Here is a 19,528-nt window from a genome sequence, read left to right on the forward strand (position 1 = left end):
TGGTGGCAGTATCATGCTGGGGGATGTTTTTCAGTGGCAGGGTCTGGGAGACTAGTCAGGGTCGAGGGATAGATGAACGAAGCAAAGTACAGAGAAATTCTTGATGAAAACCTGCTCCAGAGCGTTCAAGACCTCAGACTGGGGCGAAGGTTCACCTTCCAACAGGACAACGACCCTAAGCACACAGGCAATACAATGCAGGAGTGGCTTCGGGACAAGTCTTTGAATGTCCTTCAGTGGCCCAGCCAGATCCCGGACTTGAACCCGATCGAACATCTCTGGAGAGACCTGAAAATAGCTGTGCAGCGACGCTCTTCATCCAACCTGACAAAGCTTGAGAGGATCTCCAAAGAAGAATGTGAGAAACTCTCCAAATACACGCTGCCAAATGTGTGCCAAGCTTGTAATTACAGACCCAAGAAGACTCGAGGCTGTAATCGCTGCCAAAGGTGCTTCAACAAAGTACTGAGTAAAGGGTCTGAATACTTAAGTAAATGTGATATTTCAGCGTTTTATTTTTAATAACTTTGCAAAAAATTTGCTTTGTCATTATGGGCTATTGTGTGTAGATTGATGAGGGAAAAAAACAATTTTATCAATTTTAGAATAAGGCTGTAACATAACAAAATGTGGAAAACGTCTGAATAGTTTCCAAATGCACTGTAGAGCCATGGCTACATGAAACTCTACTCCACAATAGGTAACTGATGCCAGCAGTAGAATCTGATTTTAAAAACGGATACAAATACACCATATGGAACAGCAGGGACTGTGAAGAGACACACACACACACACACACACACACACACACACACACAAGCACAGACACACGCATACACACACACACGCACTCCACACACACGTACACATGGGATTTTGTATTGCAGAAATGTGGTAGCAGAGTAGTGGCCTGAGGGCATGAAATGTAATGTGATGTAATATTTTTTATTGTATATAACAGCCTTAATGTTGCTGGACCCCAGGAAGAGTAGCTGCTGGCTTGGCAGCAGCTAATGGGGATCCTTAATAAATACAAATGCACGCTCTGTCTGACTGTGCAGAAGGTCTTCACTAAGGAGGCAGCTTACTGACACTCACTTCCTGTTGCCAGCTAGCTTCTCACGCTCGGTTTGGGCTGCCACTGGAGATGGGCTGTGAATGCTAACAAGCTAATAAGGACAGCCTTGTCTTGCTGACATGATGTAACTGTCTAGGGAATGTTTGGTTCGCTCAACAAGCGAGTTGCGTACATGGAAAAACTCCCCCACTGTTGCTGAAGTGGCATCACAATTAGGTTTCCGTGTCAATGATGAACACCTTCTGTTTGTTTCTGTAGCCGTCTGTAGCATGCTTGCTTGGAGGTTTAAGTCGTATTGAAGCTGATTAGATAACAAAGCTCTAAGACCTGTTCTAACTCCTAATGACCTGGTGTAACTGGCCATTGTACACATGTGGCTTCCCACGCACTGTTGTCATGTACATGTTGACGATAACATCACTTGGCCTGTCCTATCTATGGCCCACATACTGTTCCATACAGTAGATACAACAAAATACATACACTAGATGGACATCATCAGTGCCTCACCAACACCTTATGGTAAAAGTGATCAAATCATATCTGTGGCCCACATAGAGAAAAAAAGCGTAGGCCCATGACCTATAGATGGCTCCCTCGGTGCACAATGCACAGACTGTAATAGAGGGAATTCATGCATTTTGTGCGATGATTCAAGCGCATTGCCAACTTAATCAGAGTCTTTACCAACCTTACCTTATATGAATCCCATTATAGTCATACTGTATATTTCTGTGCTGGAGTGGAGTTGGAGCAGAGATGGAAGTCTCCTTCCAGCCAAATCTCTCCTGGCTTCTCAGAGCCTTTATCATCCTGACACAGTGACACGAACAGAGCACAAGATGGATTCCCCTTGCCATTCTGTCAGCCTTCTTACAAATGCTTTGTTTCTGCAGCCTTTGTCTCTGTTTCCAGGAGCCTTGCTAAATGAACAATGATTTACATATTCATCAGGATGAAATCCACTTTTGCAATTTCATTATCTTACACTGAACAAACATATACAGTGGGGAGAACAAGTATTTGATACACCGCCGATTTTGCAGGTTTTCCTACTTACAAAGCATGTAGAGGTCTGTCATTTTTATCATAGGTACACTTCAACTGTGAGAGACAGAATCTAAAACAAAAATCCAGAAAATCACATTGTATAATTTTTAAGTATTTAATTTGCATTTTATTGCATGACATAAGTATTTGATACATCAGAAAAGCAGAACTTAATATTTGGTACAGAAACCTTTGTTTGCAATTACAGAGTTCATACGTTTCCTGTAGTTCTTGACCAGGTTTGCACACACTGCAGCAGGGATTTTGGCCCACTCCTCCATACAGACCTTCTCCAGATCCTTCAGGTTTCGGGGCTGTCGCTGGGCAATACGGACTTTCAGCTCCCTCCAAAGATTTTCTATTGGGTTCAGGTCTGGAGACTGTCTAGGCCACTCCAGGAACTTGAAATGCTTCTTACGGAGCCACTCCTTAGTTGCCCTGGCTGTGTGTTTCGGGTCGTTGTCATGCTGGAAGACCCAGCCACGACCCATCTTCAATGCTCTTACTGAGGGAAGGAGGTTGTTGGCCAAGATCTCGCGATACATGGCCAAATCCATCCTTCCCTCAATACAGTGCAGTCGTCCTGTCCCCTTTGCAGAAAAGCATCCCCAAAGAATGATGTTTCCACCTCCATGCTTCACGGTTGGGATGGTGTTCTTGGGGTTGTACTCATCCTTCTTCTTCCTCCAAACACGGCGAGTGGAGTTTAGACCAAAAAGCTCTATTTTTGTCTCATCAGACCACATGACCTTCTCCCATTCCTCCTCTGGATCATCCAGATGGTCATTGGCAAACTTCAGACGGGCCTGGACATGCACTGGCTTGAGCAGGGGGACCTTGCGTGCACTGCAGGATTTTAATCCATGACGGCGTGGTGTGTTACTAATGGTTTTCTTTGAGATTGTGGTCCCAGCTCTCTTCAGGTCATTGACCAGGTCCTGCCGTGTAGTTCTGGGCTGATCCCTCACCTTCTTCATGATCATTGATGCCCCACGAGGTGAGATCTTGCATGGAGCCCCAGACCGAGGGTGATTGACCGTCATCTTGAACGTCTTCCATTTTCTAATAATTGCGCCAACAGTTGTTGCCTTCTCACCAAGCTGTTTTTCTATTGTCCTGTAGCCCATCCCAGCCTTGTGCAGGTCTACAATTTTATCCCTGATGTCCTTACACAGCTCTCTGGTCTTGGCCATTGTGGAGAGGTTGGAGTCTGTTTGATTGAGTGTGTGGACAGGTGTCTTTTATACAGGTAACGAGTTCAAACAGGTGGAGTTAATACAGGTAATGAGTGGAGAACAGGAGGGCTTCTCAAAGAAAAACTAACAGGTCTGTGAGAGCCGGAATTCTTCCTGGTTGGTAGGTGTTCAAATACTTATGTCATGCAATAAAATGCAAATTAATTACTTAAAAATCATACAATGTGATTTTCTGGATTTTTGTTTTAGATTCCATCTCTCACAGTTGAAGTGTACCTATGATAAAAAGTACAGACCTCTACATGCTTTGTAAGTAGGAAAACCTGCAAAATTGACAGTGTATCAAATACTTGTTCTCCCCACTGTAAATGCAACATGTAAAGTGTTGGTCTCATGTTTCATGAGCTGAAATTAAAGATCCCAGAAATGTTCATATGCACAAAAAGCGTATTTCTCGAAAATGTTGTGCACAAATTTGTTTACATCCCTGTTATTAAGCATTTCTCATTTGCCAAGATAATCCATCCACCTGGCAGGTGTGGCATATCAAGAAGCTGATTATGCAGCATGATCATTACACAGGTGCACCTTATGCTGGGGACAATAAAAGGCCACACTAAATTGTGCAGTTTTGCCACACAACACAATGCCACAGAGGTCTCAAGTTTTGAGGGATTGTGCAATTGGCATGCTGACTGCAGGAATGTTCACCAGAGCTTTTGCCAGAGAATTGAATGTTAATTTCTCTACCATAAGTCGCAACCAACGTTGTTTTAGAGAATTTGGCAGTATGTCCAACTGGTCTCCCAACCGCAGACCATGTGTATGGCGTCGTGTGGGCGAGCGGTTTGCTGATGTCAACGTTGAGAACAGAGTGCCCCATGGTGGCGGTGGGTTATTGTATGGGCAGCTATAAGCTACGGTCAACAAACACAATTGCATTTTATCAATGGCAATTTGAATGCACAGAGATACCATGACGAGATCCTGAGGCCCATTGTCGTGCCATTCATCTGCCGCCATCACCTCATGTTTCAGCATGATAATGCACGGCCCCATGTCACAAGGATCTGTACCCAATTCCTGGAAGCTGAAAATGGCCCAGTTCTTCCATGGCCTGCATAGTCACCAGACATGTCACCCATTGAGCAGGTTTGGGATGCTCTGGAACGACATGTACGACAGAGTGTTCCAGTTCCCAACAATATCCAGCAACTTCGCACAGCCATTGAAGACGAGTGGGACAACATTCCACAGGCCACAATCAACAGCCTGAACAGCTGTATGCGAAGGAGATGTCTCACGCTGCATGAGGCAAATGGTGGTCACACCAGATACTGACTGGTTTTCTGATCAACGCTGCTACATTTTTTAAAGTATCTGTGGCCAACAGATGCATATCTGTATTCCCAGTTGTGTGAAATCCATGGATGAGGGCCTCATGCATTTATTTAAATTGACTGATTTCCTTATATGAACTGTAACTCAGTAAAATCGTATAAATTGTTGCATGTTGCGTTTATATATTTTTTCAGTATATTTCATTACCTGCTATTGTAAAGCATTGGTCATGTATGATTTAAATTGGTTTATCAAACATTTTATGCACAATTCAAACATTGTTGTATTTATATCATAATTTGAGGGGACATGTTGAAAAGGTCTCAGTATGATTCCCTACCCCTATCACCCTATCACCCTTCAAGCCTCCCCATGATCCTCTCTGTGATTTACTGAAATCATGGAGCCTGAGGTGAGGCCTGGTGGTGCTGGAAGCAGCCTGGTGGTGGTGCTGGAGGAAGCCTGGTGGTGGTGCTGCAGGAGGCCTGGTGGTGCTGGAAGAGGCCTGATGGTGGTGCTGTAAGATGCCTGGTGGTGGTGCTGTAAGATTCCTGGTGGTGGGGCTGGAGGAAGCCTGGTGGTGGTGGAAGAGGCCTGATGGTGGTGCTGTAAGATGCCTGGTGGTGGTGCTGTAAGATTCCTGGTGGTGGGGCTGGAGGAAGCCTGGTGGTGGTGATGGAGCTGGAGGAAGCCTGGTGGTGGTGATGGAGAAGGCCTGCTGCTGGCATCATTGGGAGCTGGGCTGTGTGCGTAATGCTGTGTGCTGTAGACTGATGACCCACTGAGCAGCTCTCCTGTGGGTTATTATGGCGTGCAGTGGGAAGAGCTCCAGAATAAATGTTTCTGGGCCAAATTGACTACTGCAGCTCTGAAGTACAACTCTTCCCCCTGGCCAGGCTAGTGTAATGTGCAATACCAGGCCCTGGTGTGTTAACCTAGCTACCAGAGACACCATGCCCCCTCAGATTTGTCCTGTTTTAAAAAATAAATAGTGGTATTTTCTTCTCTGTAATATTACTACCCACCTAGACATTTTATGACGTTGGCTTTAGCTAGCCCAGATAGGTTCCCAGGCTCCCAACCTCGAAATTATCTACCAAAAAGCCATTTCAGGCTATTAATCAGATTAGAGTAGCAAGCTTGTCTAACAATCTGAGCTGGCATGCCTGCTGACAAGGTTGGTAGACTTGAGAGAAGCAAGCAATAACTAAATGCAAGGCTTTAAAGTGCGACCAATTTGGCCGCATATGCGACAAAATATTTTGCTGTGCAACCAGGAGTTTTATTTTGGGAGCACTGTGTGACTATGAAAAAAATATCCCAGATAATAATTGTTGTAATAATAAGGCTTTGAGTGCCCTAAAGAAACAAGTGAATGCAGATTCGTTAGCGTCATTGTTGCATCATTACTACAGCGAAAACGTCGTTCTTCCAGCTCAACCAGGTCAAAACATCTGACCAATATTAAGGGCGCAACATTTTGATCTTCCTATAATGGATCGCCGAGACCACATTTTTCATAAACCATGTCGTGGGCCATTCTAAAACTACTCGCGTGTTGACATCGTTAACCATTTGTTAGCTAACAAACAACCTGGTAACTTGACCAGTATGCCCAAACATGTGGGGGCACAGAAATAACGGAAAAAGGTGCTTCTTGCATGTCGCGTCATCCCAAAACTTGACCTTTTTAAAGAGACAGTGTACAATTTTAAGTGTAATGCATCTCAAAAGGAAAATAGTGCTTTTACACAATATAACAAATGTATATTCCACAAATGACTTTTTAATTTCAATGACAGGTATTCATACTAATATTTTAGCTTTTATAACAAACAAATGTATTTGCAGTGTTACATATTCGTTTCTAGGCAAAACATGTAGCTCAAAAGTATCTAGAATTCTTATAGGCCCAATATAACCTGTATCTCAATCAATTAAATAAATCTTATTTTCTGGTGCTTCTAAATTTCACCAGTGCTACAAATGAAAATGTTTCATTTAGAGCCCTGACTAAATGATATGGCTCTAGATTGAAGGAAAAATATATTTCAGATTTATTTAAATGGCCATATTAAGCCATATTAATTCAATGGTTGTGAAGATGGGGAGATGTCTGTCCCAGTGTCGTCATTAGGCCTGGGCGTCCGGTGCTTCGGCCCTGGATGATTTTGATCCTACCCCGAACCTTATATATGTATATATATATGTATCAGTCAAAAGTTTGGACACACCTACTCATTCAAGGGCTTTTCTTTATTTTGACTATTTTCTACATTGTAGAATAATAGTGAAGACATCAAAACTATGAAATAACACATATGGAATCATGCATTTTAGATTTTAGATTTGTCACGACTCCGACCGAGGCAGGCTCTCCTTCCCGTTCTGGTGGCGTTCGGCGGTCGTCGTCACCGGCCTATTAGCTGCCACTGATCCTTTTCTCCCCCTCCCTATGTGGTTATTGGTTACACCTGTTTTGTATTTTGTTTGTAATTAGTTGGGCTTATCAGTCAGCCGGCCCGCCCGTTTCTTTATGCGGGATTGTTAGTTGGTAAGCGTGGTGTTTGTGTCAAACTACGTGTGTACGTTGGTACTGGACTGTTTTCGTTCCCCCCGTGTCTGGGGTAGTTTTATGAGAGCACCCAGTGTTTAGAAGGGTGGCATAGTTTCACAGTGTTCATTAAAAGAACATTTGTTATTGCACCCTCTGTTTCCTGCGCTTGACTTCGCACTCCGACACCCAGTCCTTACAAGATTCTTCAAAGTAGCCACCCTTTGCCTTGACGACAGCTTTGCACACTCGTGGCATTCTCTCAACCAGCTTCATGAGGTAGTCACCTGGAATGCATTTCAATTAACAGGTGTGCCTTGTTATAAGATAATTTGTGGAATTTTCCTTGAGTTTCCTTGAGTCAGTTTTATTTACATACATATATTTTTTTAAATATATATTTACATGTCAGTATGATATGAGTTTCCATAACCACACATACTATGCAGTAGAACCACACATACTATGCAGTATTTATTTTTATTTTTAACTGACACATTTTTATGACAAAAATAAACAATACAATATACTGAGCTAGGCAGTAGCAGGCACTGCAAGAAGCCCCTCGAGTGACGAGGTGCCTACTGTGACTGGTCGAAATTTCACAACGTAGTGGACCGCTCATGTCCCTTGACCCCTCGGCCACCCCTACAGCACCGGTTAGATGTCAATGTCATGACTCAGAAAACCGCCTGTTACATAACACAGAGCAAATATGGATATTGTGAACTTATTCCGAAACAGTGGCGAAAAAAGCGAGCAGGTTAAGGCAGAAGTGAATGAGATGGAGAGGGCAGAACAGCCAGAAAGTCAAAGTGCTACAGCAGCAGAGTTAGCCACAGGTTTGTGCAAGGTTGGGTAGGAGCTAACTAGCTAGTAGTCTCCCTCAGCATAAGGGTTGGCTGATGCTAATAAGCTAGCATTAGCGCTCAGCATCCTTAAGCGACTGGGTGTCAGTCAGAGTTATTTAACAGTATATTTAGTGAATTCAATGACTTAATTGAATGAACCAAATCTAAAACGAGGCCGAATCAGCAAGTGCAGTCACCCTTTAAAACTAAGTAATGACATAGGAGTGAGCCAAGGAGGAGGACAGATGAGAACAGCAGGCCAGTTGAGCACTTAGAACAGCAGCAGCCAGGGGTAAATAGTAGGGAAGAGGCTGATTTAGGTGGCCCAGACACAGGCCCAAAACAAGTTAAGCTACCACAGTATCCCCTTGACCATTTAAGATTGAAAAACTAAAAAGACACACCAGACAAGACACAGAGACAGCAACAGAAAGAAGAGTAGATGATGGAGAGAGACACCAGACAAGCCACAGAGACAGCATCAGAATAATAGGATATGATGGAGAGAGACACCAGACAAGACATAGAGACAGCAACAGAATAATAAAATATGATGGAGAGAGACACCAGACAAGACATAGAGACAGCAACAGAATAATAAAATATGATGGAGAGAGACACCAGACAAGACATAGAGACAGCAACAGAATAATAAAATATGATGGAGAGAGACACCAGACAAGACATAGAGACAGCAACAGAATAATAAAATAGGATAGAGAGAGACACCAGACAAGACATAGAGACAGCAACAGAATAATAAAATATGATGGAGAGAGACACCAGACAAGACATAGAGACAGCAACAGAATAATAAAATAGAATGGAGAGAGACACCAGACAAGACATAGAGACAGCAACAGAATAATAAAATAGGATGGAGAGAGACACCAGACAAGACATAGAGACAGCAACAGAATAATAAAATAGGATGGAGAGAGACACCAGACAAGACATAGAGACAGCAACAGAATAATAAAATATGATGGAGAGAGGCACTAGAAGAAAAGAACAGGCCATAACAGAAGAGGATAGACAAAGGAGGCAGTAACAAACAAGAAACTGAGACAGCAACAAGAGAGACTGACTGCATCACTTCTTTTATTATAAGAAACAATGTGTTGAAAATTCCAAATGGTTTGCATAGTCAACTTACACACAGCACTGACATACACACTTACTACACCAGACATGGCACCAGGGTTCTCTTCACAGTCCCAAAATCCAGAACAAATTCAAGAAAACGTACAGTATTATATAGAGCCATGATTGCATGGAACTCCCTTCCATCTCAGATTGCTCAAGTGAACAGTAAACCTGGTTTCATAAACAGATAAAGCACAACGCCTCTCCTCTATTTGACCTAGATATTTTGTGTATGTACTGATATATAGGCTATGTGTGACGTTTTAAATGTATATAGTTCTGTCCTTGAGCTGTACTTGTCTATTAATGTTCTGTATTATTTCATGTTTTGTGTAGAGCCCAGGAAGACTATCTGCTGCTATTGCAACAGCTAATTGGGATCCTAATAAAATACCAGATACCACATAATTTGTGCCCCCTCAGATTTTTGGGGTGCATGACTCCCCTGGTAGCTACCCTGTGGATCAGGCAGCACCGATGGCGGCATGGATCAGGGGAAACTAGGCTGAAGAAACTCCCATGGGAGTGGGGGAAATCAAGTCTGTTACTGTACGTCTGGACAGAGATGAAATCAATTATTATCTAAAAATGTTTTTCTATGACATTACAGATTGATTGTAGTTTTATTGATGCTACATCATCTTGATTTGAAATTCACCCATGTTGGTACATAGAGAATGAGTTGGCACATTTCTATGAGATGAATATGGAATGGAGAACTAGACTAGGTCATTTCCAAGAAAGGTGGAGTTTAGTTAAGAAACACCTCTGCTAGCTGAAATTGAAATAATGTAATGTAAACAACAGTTATTTTCTTAAGATATTTCACACAATGTACTAGCAGACTTCGTGTTCACTGACTTGATTATATATTTTTTATCAGAGTACATTGTTCTGGCCCCTACTTAACACTACCACATGTAAGGACATTGCCATGGTTAGGCTACTTGAACCCAAATACCCTTGTTTACGTTCTTCATTTACTCCTCCACAGCTGTCTCCCGTTTAGATATTTGATTAACTATTATGCTTAGCACATCAACAAATGAACCAAATAGATTATGCATTGCGTTGGAAATCAACCCTGTACACCAGATGCTGAAAAAGAGACAAAGAGGGAGGTTTTATTGGCAAGAGGGGGGAAGAGCTCATTTTTTAGTCAGTGCTATCTGTAGTACTTGGCAGTAGCGACAACGCTGTTATAAATTAACTTGTGTTCAGGCAGGTGTTCTGTGTTGAAAGCCTAATGGACTGGTGTTTAGAGAGGCTTAAGTGGGTATTGGGTAAGACTGTGTGTGGACCACACAAGGTGCTTGAGCTGCCATTTCCCAATAATTAAACACTCATCTGGGTCAAATTGATCTCCCACAGGACATATCATCCTGAAACCAAAGGCCTAGTGTGCTGTACCTTTAAAGTCACATGACTGGAGTGGAGTGTACAATATCCTTTTCCCCTGACACATCCAGACTGGCACCCTATTCCCTATATAGTGCAATTATTTTAACCAGGGCTCTGGTCAAACGTAGTACACTGTGTAGGGAAAAGGGTGCTATTTGAGACTCACATTGTATTTCTCCCTCGAAATTACCACAATCATGGCCAGAAGTGTAGTATTGCATGGCGAGATCTACAGTGGTTCCATACAGTGCCACACTCAATCTTCATATCCACTTCACCATCACTGTTTCTTATTGTACAATGAAGTGTACAAATTGATTCTGTGAATATCTTGGCTGACCACTCATTGGATAGTCTGTCACTGAGTAAAGTGAAATGGGAACCTATCACCCCCCCACCACCACCAGCAATTTTCAGAGGCAGAGCCATGTTAGAATTTGTTTTAGGGAAGGCAGGGTTTGCAGATGTAAAAAGCAGCTATGCTTTTATCATTCTGACATTTCTCGATTTAGTCATCATTTTTTAAGGCTGCCATGTTCTAACAGTATGTTTGTACTTGGCAGCAAGGCACAGAATGTAAGATTTTAGTGATGATTGTGAGTAATGAGCATATTAGTCCTCTTGTGTTCTCAAAGATTCATTTTCATCCAACTCTAAATAAGCAAGACATATCCAATCAGTTCAAATGTTTTCAGTGTTTTCTCTGGAGCTTGGGGAAGATGAAGTAAGATTAGTTTAAGATCTCAGTTGGCTATGATGGGCACTACACTGTGCTGTTTGGTTCTTCATACGTACACAGTCATATTCAGTAGAGGACATGATAAACACTAAGACTGGCTAAAAGGCTAACTTGACAGAACAAAGCATGCACACACGATGCATGCACACACACACAGACGTGCAGGGGCACACACACACACATATTTTGTTTTTATCAAAAAGGAGCTTTGGAGGTGGGCATGAGGTGGCTGTGACAGGAGGTGTGGCAATGGGTGCAGTCGGCCTGTTGGCACGGCTGTATTTTAGCTCACATTTTAGAGACCCCAGCTTTGTGGTGTAGAGAAATGTTTATATTTTTATGCCAATTTCCTACAATTCTACACATTTCTCCATGGAGCTGAGAGAAATGTTGCTGTTTTAAAGCACATTTCCTGCAATTCTATGGATTCTGTCATGGCTAATGTTGTGTTGTTTTGCTCAAACATAATAAAATCTGTAAGACTTTATTTGGACAGTCCATCTGTAGATGCTCTGCAGACTTTCAGTAACATTTCAACTAACGATCTGCAATAGCCCTAAACCTAACTATAGCCCTAACCTTAACCCATATCCTAACCCTAAACTTAACCCTTACCCTAACCGTAGCCCTAACCTTAACCCTTACCCTAACCCTTATTATAAACCTAACCCTAACTGTAACCTTAGCAAGCAGTTGCTTATCAACAGATGGTTTTTTAATAGTATGAACATCTGTAGAGCATGTACAGAAGGGCAATTCGGACAATCCAAAAAAAGTGTGATAATTGTTAGTTCTCAAAAATATATATTTTTTACACTGGTTGGACTTATGCACCCCGAAGAAACGCGTAGGTGGCCCGCCCAAGGATTTCAATGGAAGAAAACACACACACACACACACACACACACACACACACACACACACACACACACACACACACACACACACACACACACACACACACATACACACACACACACACACACACACACACACACACACACACACACAAAACCAGGTTTTTTGCCTCCCTCACATTTCTCCACATTCCCAGCATCAAGCACCCAGCTATCTTATCTAGGCCAGAGCAGAGTTTGATTGATGGTGCAATATGTGTGCTAGTTATCAAGGGTTTTAAAAACCTACATTTTCTCTGGTGGGTTTTTTCACCTCCATTGGTTACGTAACAAAGTTTGTGTTCTAAATGGCACTCTATTACCTCTGTAGGCTCTGGTCAAAAGTAGTGCACTGTGTAGGGAATTGGGTGCCATTGGAGACAGAGAATGTACCTGTGAGAGTAGCCTCTCAGGTTGAGAAATAGTGCACACAAAATAGGTATTGATCAAATGGGACTTTTAAATCACAATACGCTGATTGTCTGTTTGTAAGTATTGTTTTGATGTAGGGAAGATATTCGATTTTCCGTGTTTTCGTACAGTATGTTTGTGTCGTCAGTAGACTTTGCATGGCTATTTCGACTCAGATATCACATTCAAAATACGTAATATACTGTACGTTGACACAGAGAGCTGACATCCATGCACTCTGGCTTTTCCAGTACCTTACAGTAATGTGCAGCAATCCTTGAGTATCTAAATCTTTGTCTAACTCAGTCATTAATAACAAGCCCTGCGACAGACTTTCCAGGGCGTGTACCAGTGCATCAAGCTGCTTCACGCTAGAGAAACAGGAAATAGGCTCCTGACCTGACTTTTCTGGCTCGGAAAAAGCTTACTTTACTTAATACTCTAAGAGTTTCATATACGGTGCATTCGGAAAGTATTCAGACCCCTTTTTCTAAATTTTGGTACGTTACAGCAGTACATTTTTTTATTGATTACATTGAATTGTTTCCTCATCAATATACACACACAATACCCCAAAATGACAAAGGGGAAACAGTTTTTTTGACATTTGTACAGAAAAAATATTTAAAAAAATACCTTATTTACATAAGTATTCTAAATGGCACTCAACAAGATTCTCTGGTCTGATTAAACCAAGATTGGCCTGATTTCCAAGCGTCACGGTGATGCATGGTGGTGGCAGCATCATGCTGTGGGAATGTTTTTCAGCAGCAGGGACTTAGAGATTAGTCAGGATCGAGGGAAAGATGAAGCAAAGTGCAGAGAGATCCTTGATGAAAACCTTCTCCAGAGCGCTCAGCACCTCAGACTGGGGCGAAGATTCACCTTCCAACAGGACAACGACCCTAAGCAGACAGCCAAGACAATGCAGGAGTGGTTTTGGAACAAGTCTCTGAATATCCTTGAGTGGCCCAGCCAGAGCCCGGACTTGAACCCAATCTAACATCTCTGGAGAGACCTGAAAATAGCTGTGCAGCGACGCTCCCATCCAACCTGACAGAGCTTGAGAGGATCGGCAGAGAAGAATGGGAGAAACCCCCCAAATACAGGTGTGCCAAGCTTGTAGCGTCATACCCAAGAAGGCTCAAGGCTGGTTTTGCTGACAAAGGTGCTTCAACAAAGTACTGAGTAAAGGGTCTGAATACTTATCTAAATGTAATATTTCAGTAAAAAAAAAAAAATAATCGCAAAGATGTCTTAACCTGTTTTTGCTTTGTCATTATGGTGTATTGTGTGTAGATTGATGAGGGAAAAAACTATTTCATCCATTTTAGAATAAGGCTGTAACATAACAAAATGTGGAAAAGTCAAGGGGTCTGAATACCTTCCCGAATGCACTGTAAGAGCTTTGTCCGGTACTCATGCATGGGAAGTGTTTGTTTTCCACTCTGGGGTTGTCTGCTTCAGGCAGGGTCACTCCATGTTAGTGCTGTTGCAATTACAGCGAACTCATCTAAGACGTAAGGGTGTCATGTAGAAATACCTCTAAACTCGTTAGAGCTCAGTCTGGATGAGGATGCCACCCACAGAACCTGCTGCTGCAATATCCACAGGCTGCTCATTAACATCAAATGTTAGGACTCACTCTCTCTCGCTCTCGCTAGATGAATTGCAAATGCTTACATTGTCAAAGCAAGTGAAATAGATAATAAACAAAAGTGAAATAAACAGGGCCTCCCGAGTGGCACAGTGGTCTAAGGCACTGCATCGTAGTGCTAGCTGTGCCACTAGATATTCTGGGTTCCAGGCTCTTTCGCGGCCGGGAGACCCATGGGGTGGTGCACAATTGGCCCAGTGTTGTCAGGGGAGGGTTTGGCTGGCAGGAATGTCCTTGTCCCATCTCACACTAGCGACTCCTGTGGCGGGCCAGGCTTAGTGCAAGCTGACACGGTCGCCAGGTGTACGGTGTTTCCTCCGACACGTTGGTGCGGCTGGCTTCTGGGTTAAGCGGGCATTGTGTCAAGAAGCAGTGCGGCTTGGTTGGGTCGTGTTTTGGAGGACACACGGCTCTCGATCTTCGCCTCTCCCGAGTCCGTACGGAAGTTGCAGCGATGGGACAAGACTAACACCAGTTGGATACCACCAATTGGAGAGAAAAAGGGGTACATTTCAACTACAATTGTTTTTAAATAAAAATAAATAAATGTGAAATAAACAATAAAAAATTCACAGCAAACATTAATCTCCAAAGGAATATTTCAAATGTCTTATTATGGCTATATTCAGTGTTGTATAGTTCAAGCACAAAAGGGAAAATAAATAAATATGGGTTATAGTTACAATGGTGTTTGTTCTTCACTGGTTGCCCTTTTCTTTTGGCACCAGGTCACAAATCTTGCTGCTGTGATGGCACAATGTGGTATTTCACCCAATAGATATGTGTCTCTAAATGGTCATACAGTTGGCAGGAGGTTAGAAAGCGCAGTTCAGTTTCCACCTCATTTTGTGGGCAGTGTGCACATAGCCTGTCTTCTCTTGAGAGCCAGGTCTGCCTACGGTGGCCTCTCTCAATAGCAAGGCTATGCTCACTGAGTCTGCACATACTGTAGTCAAAGCGTTCCTTAATTTTGGGTCAGTTACAGCGGTCAGGTATTCTGCCACTGTGTACTCTCTGTTTACGGCCAAATAGGATTCTAGTTTGCTTCGTTTTTTTTGTTAATTCTTTCCAATGTGTCAACTAATTATCTTTTTTGTTTTCTCATGATTTGGTTAGGTCTAATTGTGTTGCTGTCTTGAGGCTATGTTTGTGTTTGTGGACAGAGCCCCAGGACCAGCTTGCTTAGGGGACTCTTCTCCAGGTTCATCTCTCTGTAGGTGATGGCTTTGTCTGAAAGGTTTGGGAATCGCTTCTTTTTAGGTGGTTGTAGAATTTAATGGCTCTTTTCTGGATTTTGGATAATTTGTGGGTGTCAGCCTAATTCTGCTCTGAATGCATGGTGTTTCATGTTGTACACAGAGGATATTTTTGCAGAATTCTGCATGCAGAGTCTCAATTTGGTGTTTTTCCCATTTTGTGAGTTATTGGTTGGTGAGCGGACCCAAGACCTCACAACCATAAAGGGCAATGGGTTCTATAACTGATTCAAGTATTTTTAGACAGATCCTAATTGGTATGTAGAATTTTATGTTAATTTTGTTGGCGTAGAAGCCCCTTCTTGCTTTGTCCCTCAGATCTTTCACAGCTTTGTGGAAGTTGCCTGTGGTGCTGATATTTAGGCCAAGGTACGTATAGTTTTTTGTGTGCTCTAGGGCAACGGTGTCTAGATGGAATTTGCATTTGTAGTACTGGCAACTGGATCTTTTTTGGAACACCATTATTTTTGTCTCACTGAGATTTACTGTCAGGGACCAGGTCAGACAGAATTTGTGCAGAAGATCAAGGTGCTGCTGTAGACCCTCATTGGTTGGGGACAGAAGCACCAGATCATCAGCAAACAGTAGACATTTGACTTAAGATTCTAGTAGGGTGAGGCCAGGTGCTGCAGATTGTTCTAGTGTCCTCACCAATTCGTTGATATATATGTTGAAGAGGGTGGGGCTCAAGCTGCATCCCTGTCTCACCCCACGGCCATGTGGAAATAAATGTGTATGTTTTTTGCCAATTTGAACCGTACACTTGTTGTTTTTGTACATGGATTTCATCATGTCGTATGTTTTTCCCCCCAACACCGCTTTCCATCAACTTGTATAACAGACCCTCATGCAAAATTGTGATAAAGGCTTTTTTTTTTTAAATCAATTAAAGTATGAGAAGACTTTCCCTTTGTTTTGTTTTGTTTGTGTGTCAATTAGTGTGTGCAGGGTGAAAACGTGGTCTGTCGTATGGTAATTTGGTAAAAAGCCAATTTGACATTTGCTTTCACTGAGGAAATGTACGAATCTGCTGTTAATGGTAATGCAGAGTATTTTCTCAAGGTTGCTGTTGATGCATATCCCATGGTAGTTATTAGGGTCAAATTTGTCTCCACTTTTGTGGATTGGGGTGATTAGCCCTTGGTTCCACATATTGGGGAAGATGCCAGAGCTGAGGATGATGTTAAAAAGTTTAAGTGTAGCCAATTGGAATTTGTGGTCTGTACATTTTATCATTTCATTTAGGATACCATCAACAAATCAAATCAAATGTATTTATAAAGCCCTTCTTACATCAGCTGATATCTCAAAGTGCTGTACAGAAACCCAGCCTAAAACCCCAAACAGCAAGCAATGCAGGCGTAGAAGCACGGTGGCTAGGAAAAACTCCCTAGAAAGGCCAGAACCTAGGAAGAGGAACCAGGCTATGAGGGGTGGCCAGTCCTCTTCTGGCTGTGTCGGGTGGATATTATAACAGAACATGGCCAAGATGTTCAAATGTTCATAGATGACCAGCAGGGTCAAATAATAATAATCACAGTGGTTGTCGAGGGTGCAACAGGTCAGCACCTCAGGAGTAAATGTCAGTTGGCTTTTCATAGCCGATCATTTAGAGTATCTCTACCGCTCCTGCTGTCTCTAGAGAGTTGAAAACAGCAGGTCTGGGACAGGTAGCAGGTCTGGGACATCAACACCACAGGCCTTTTTGGGTTGGAGGGTTTGTATTTTGTCCTGTAGTTCATTCATTGTAATTGGAGAATCCAGTGGTTAATAGTTGATTTTAAGATTTGTATTTAATCATGTACATCCCTCAAACTCAGCTCTGGACCTCGAAGCCAGTTCCACTGAATTTTTTTATTGTTCCCCTAGAGTCAAAGCCGAGCATGTTGAGCATCTGATACATACTTCTCTCTCTCTCTCTGTCTCTCTCTGTCTCTCTCACGACAACAAGGATGACTAGACACTATACTGACAGATTGAAGCCTGAGAGACAATCTCCCACAGGTCTGATCTACGGCCAGTCTGAGGAGCCTTAATGCGAACATGAAACTCCATATATTTCCAACACTAAGTCAGCGTCCCAAATGGCACCCTATTCTCATAGTGCACTATTCCATATAGTGCAGTACTCAAAAGTAGTGCACTATATGGAATAGGGTGCCATTTGAGATCTCAATGTCATTTGATTAAGTCAGGGTAGGGCCTTTCCTCGAAGCTTTCCCCAAACAGACAGACAGCAGCCAGTTGTTGGTTCCTCTCAGGCAGGCAGGCTGATTGATTTGATGATATTACTGGTGCTAATGTGTGATAGACTGTGTTAATGCTTGGCTCTCTTTGGGGGATTCCTAAGCTCTGTGTTGATGAATCTGTAAATCTGTCTGCCTGTTTGGAATGCAACACTTCACTGCACATCTTGCCACAGGGACCCCGATGCATAACCAACCTGTCACTCACTCCTCAACAACTGTGTTTGTGTGTGCGTGTATGTGTGCTTGTGTGTGTGTGTGTGCATATGCGTGCCCATGCGTGTGTACTCACACTTTCACAGAGACTGATTGCACATGTAGAGTGTGTGTTTTTTCACAGGTCTGATTGGGTGGGTGGTACTGTATGTGTTGTGTGTGTGTCGCTGTGAGACCACGGTTCTTGGCAGTATGTCGTTGATTAAATAAGTGTTGTGCAAGGTAGGGCATAAAGAGCTGCATGTAACTGCCAAAATAAAGGAAACACTTGAGTAAATGAGGGTTCTGGCAGCTCTGTTATGGCCCCTTCGAGTGCAAGGTAAACACCAATAAATACACAGGCATTCTCAGTGATCACCTTCATATTGTGAATCACTTCTATCCTGATGGGAGTGGTATTTTCTAGGATGGCAATGCCCCCATCTGTCACCAGATCTCAACCCAATTGAACACTTATGGGAGATTCTGGAGTGGCGCCTGAGGCAGTGTTTTCCACCACCGTCTACAAAACCCCAAATTAAGGAATTTCTTGTGGAAGAATGGTGCCACATCCCTCCAATAGAGTTCCAGACACTTGTAGAATCTATGCCAAGGTGCATGGAAACTGTTCTGGTGGGTCGTGGTGGCCCAATGCCCTATTAAGACACTTTATTTTGGTGTTTCCTTTATTTTGGCAGTTACCTGTACATTAGGGAAAAGGGACGGTGTGGGAGCATGATTTTCTGGGTCTCTGTACTGTCCTGAAGTATTCTAACACAGATGTGCTGTGGGGTGCTGTTTCAACACCACTCTTTCTCTTCCATTCGTCACCAGACTCTGGGGCTGTTACCCAGCTGGGGATCTGGCAATGTGATTTGGTCAAGAGAGGCAAATCATGTATCGGCACTAACCTACGGGCCTCTGTGTTTATTTGTGTGTGTGTGCTTGTTCTTTTCTGTGTGTGTGTTTGTGTGTGGCGCACGCTTGTGCTTGTTCTTTTGCGTGGGTGTCTGTGCGTGCGTGTCCAGCTGCAGCAATGGCGTGTCTATCAGGAGGAGGTTGCCAGGTTGGAGGCAGCCATTGTTGCCAGGCAGCAGGAGGAAGAGGAGGACAGACTGGGGAGGGAGCAGGAGACTTGGCCATGAGGTCACTGCAGAAAGAAAAAGTCAAGACCCCTTACACCCGACCCTCTCCAGCATATTGCATTGTCCCCAGTCATACTATGTTTGAACTTGTTCTGCGCTCCTCAGATTCTCTGACGGTCTATAATAACAGCTTAGTATCCATTCAATGTTAGTGTGGCCCAGGTTCATTTGAATGTTTTTAACTCCATGGATTATAATGTTGTCAGGAGGAAACGACCTATCTATGTTTGTTAGGCGAGGCATGGGTCATGATGATTTTCATTAGCTTGATTCATTGCATATTCAGCTGAAGGAGGTAAAATGGTGTGTGTGAGAGTCAGCGTGTGTGTTTTTGTGTGTGTTTGTGCGTGCGTGTGTGTTGGAGTG

The 19,528-nt window shown here is 43.0% G+C and overlaps 1 protein-coding gene and 1 pseudogene across 1 annotated transcript in view; both read left to right on the forward strand.

The window, feature by feature from the left end:
- LOC139547125 (coiled-coil domain-containing protein 148-like) overlaps nucleotides 1–19,528 on the forward strand; it is a 51,102-nt pseudogene that overhangs the window by 30,468 nt on the left and 1,106 nt on the right.
- Nucleotides 1–19,528, forward strand: part of LOC139546939 (cytohesin-interacting protein-like) — a 142,727-nt gene that overhangs the window by 3,710 nt on the left and 119,489 nt on the right. The window lies entirely within an intron of this gene.

Source organism: Salvelinus alpinus, chromosome 20 (genome assembly GCF_045679555.1).
Source record: "Salvelinus alpinus chromosome 20, SLU_Salpinus.1, whole genome shotgun sequence".
NCBI lineage: Eukaryota > Metazoa > Chordata > Actinopteri > Salmoniformes > Salmonidae > Salvelinus > Salvelinus alpinus.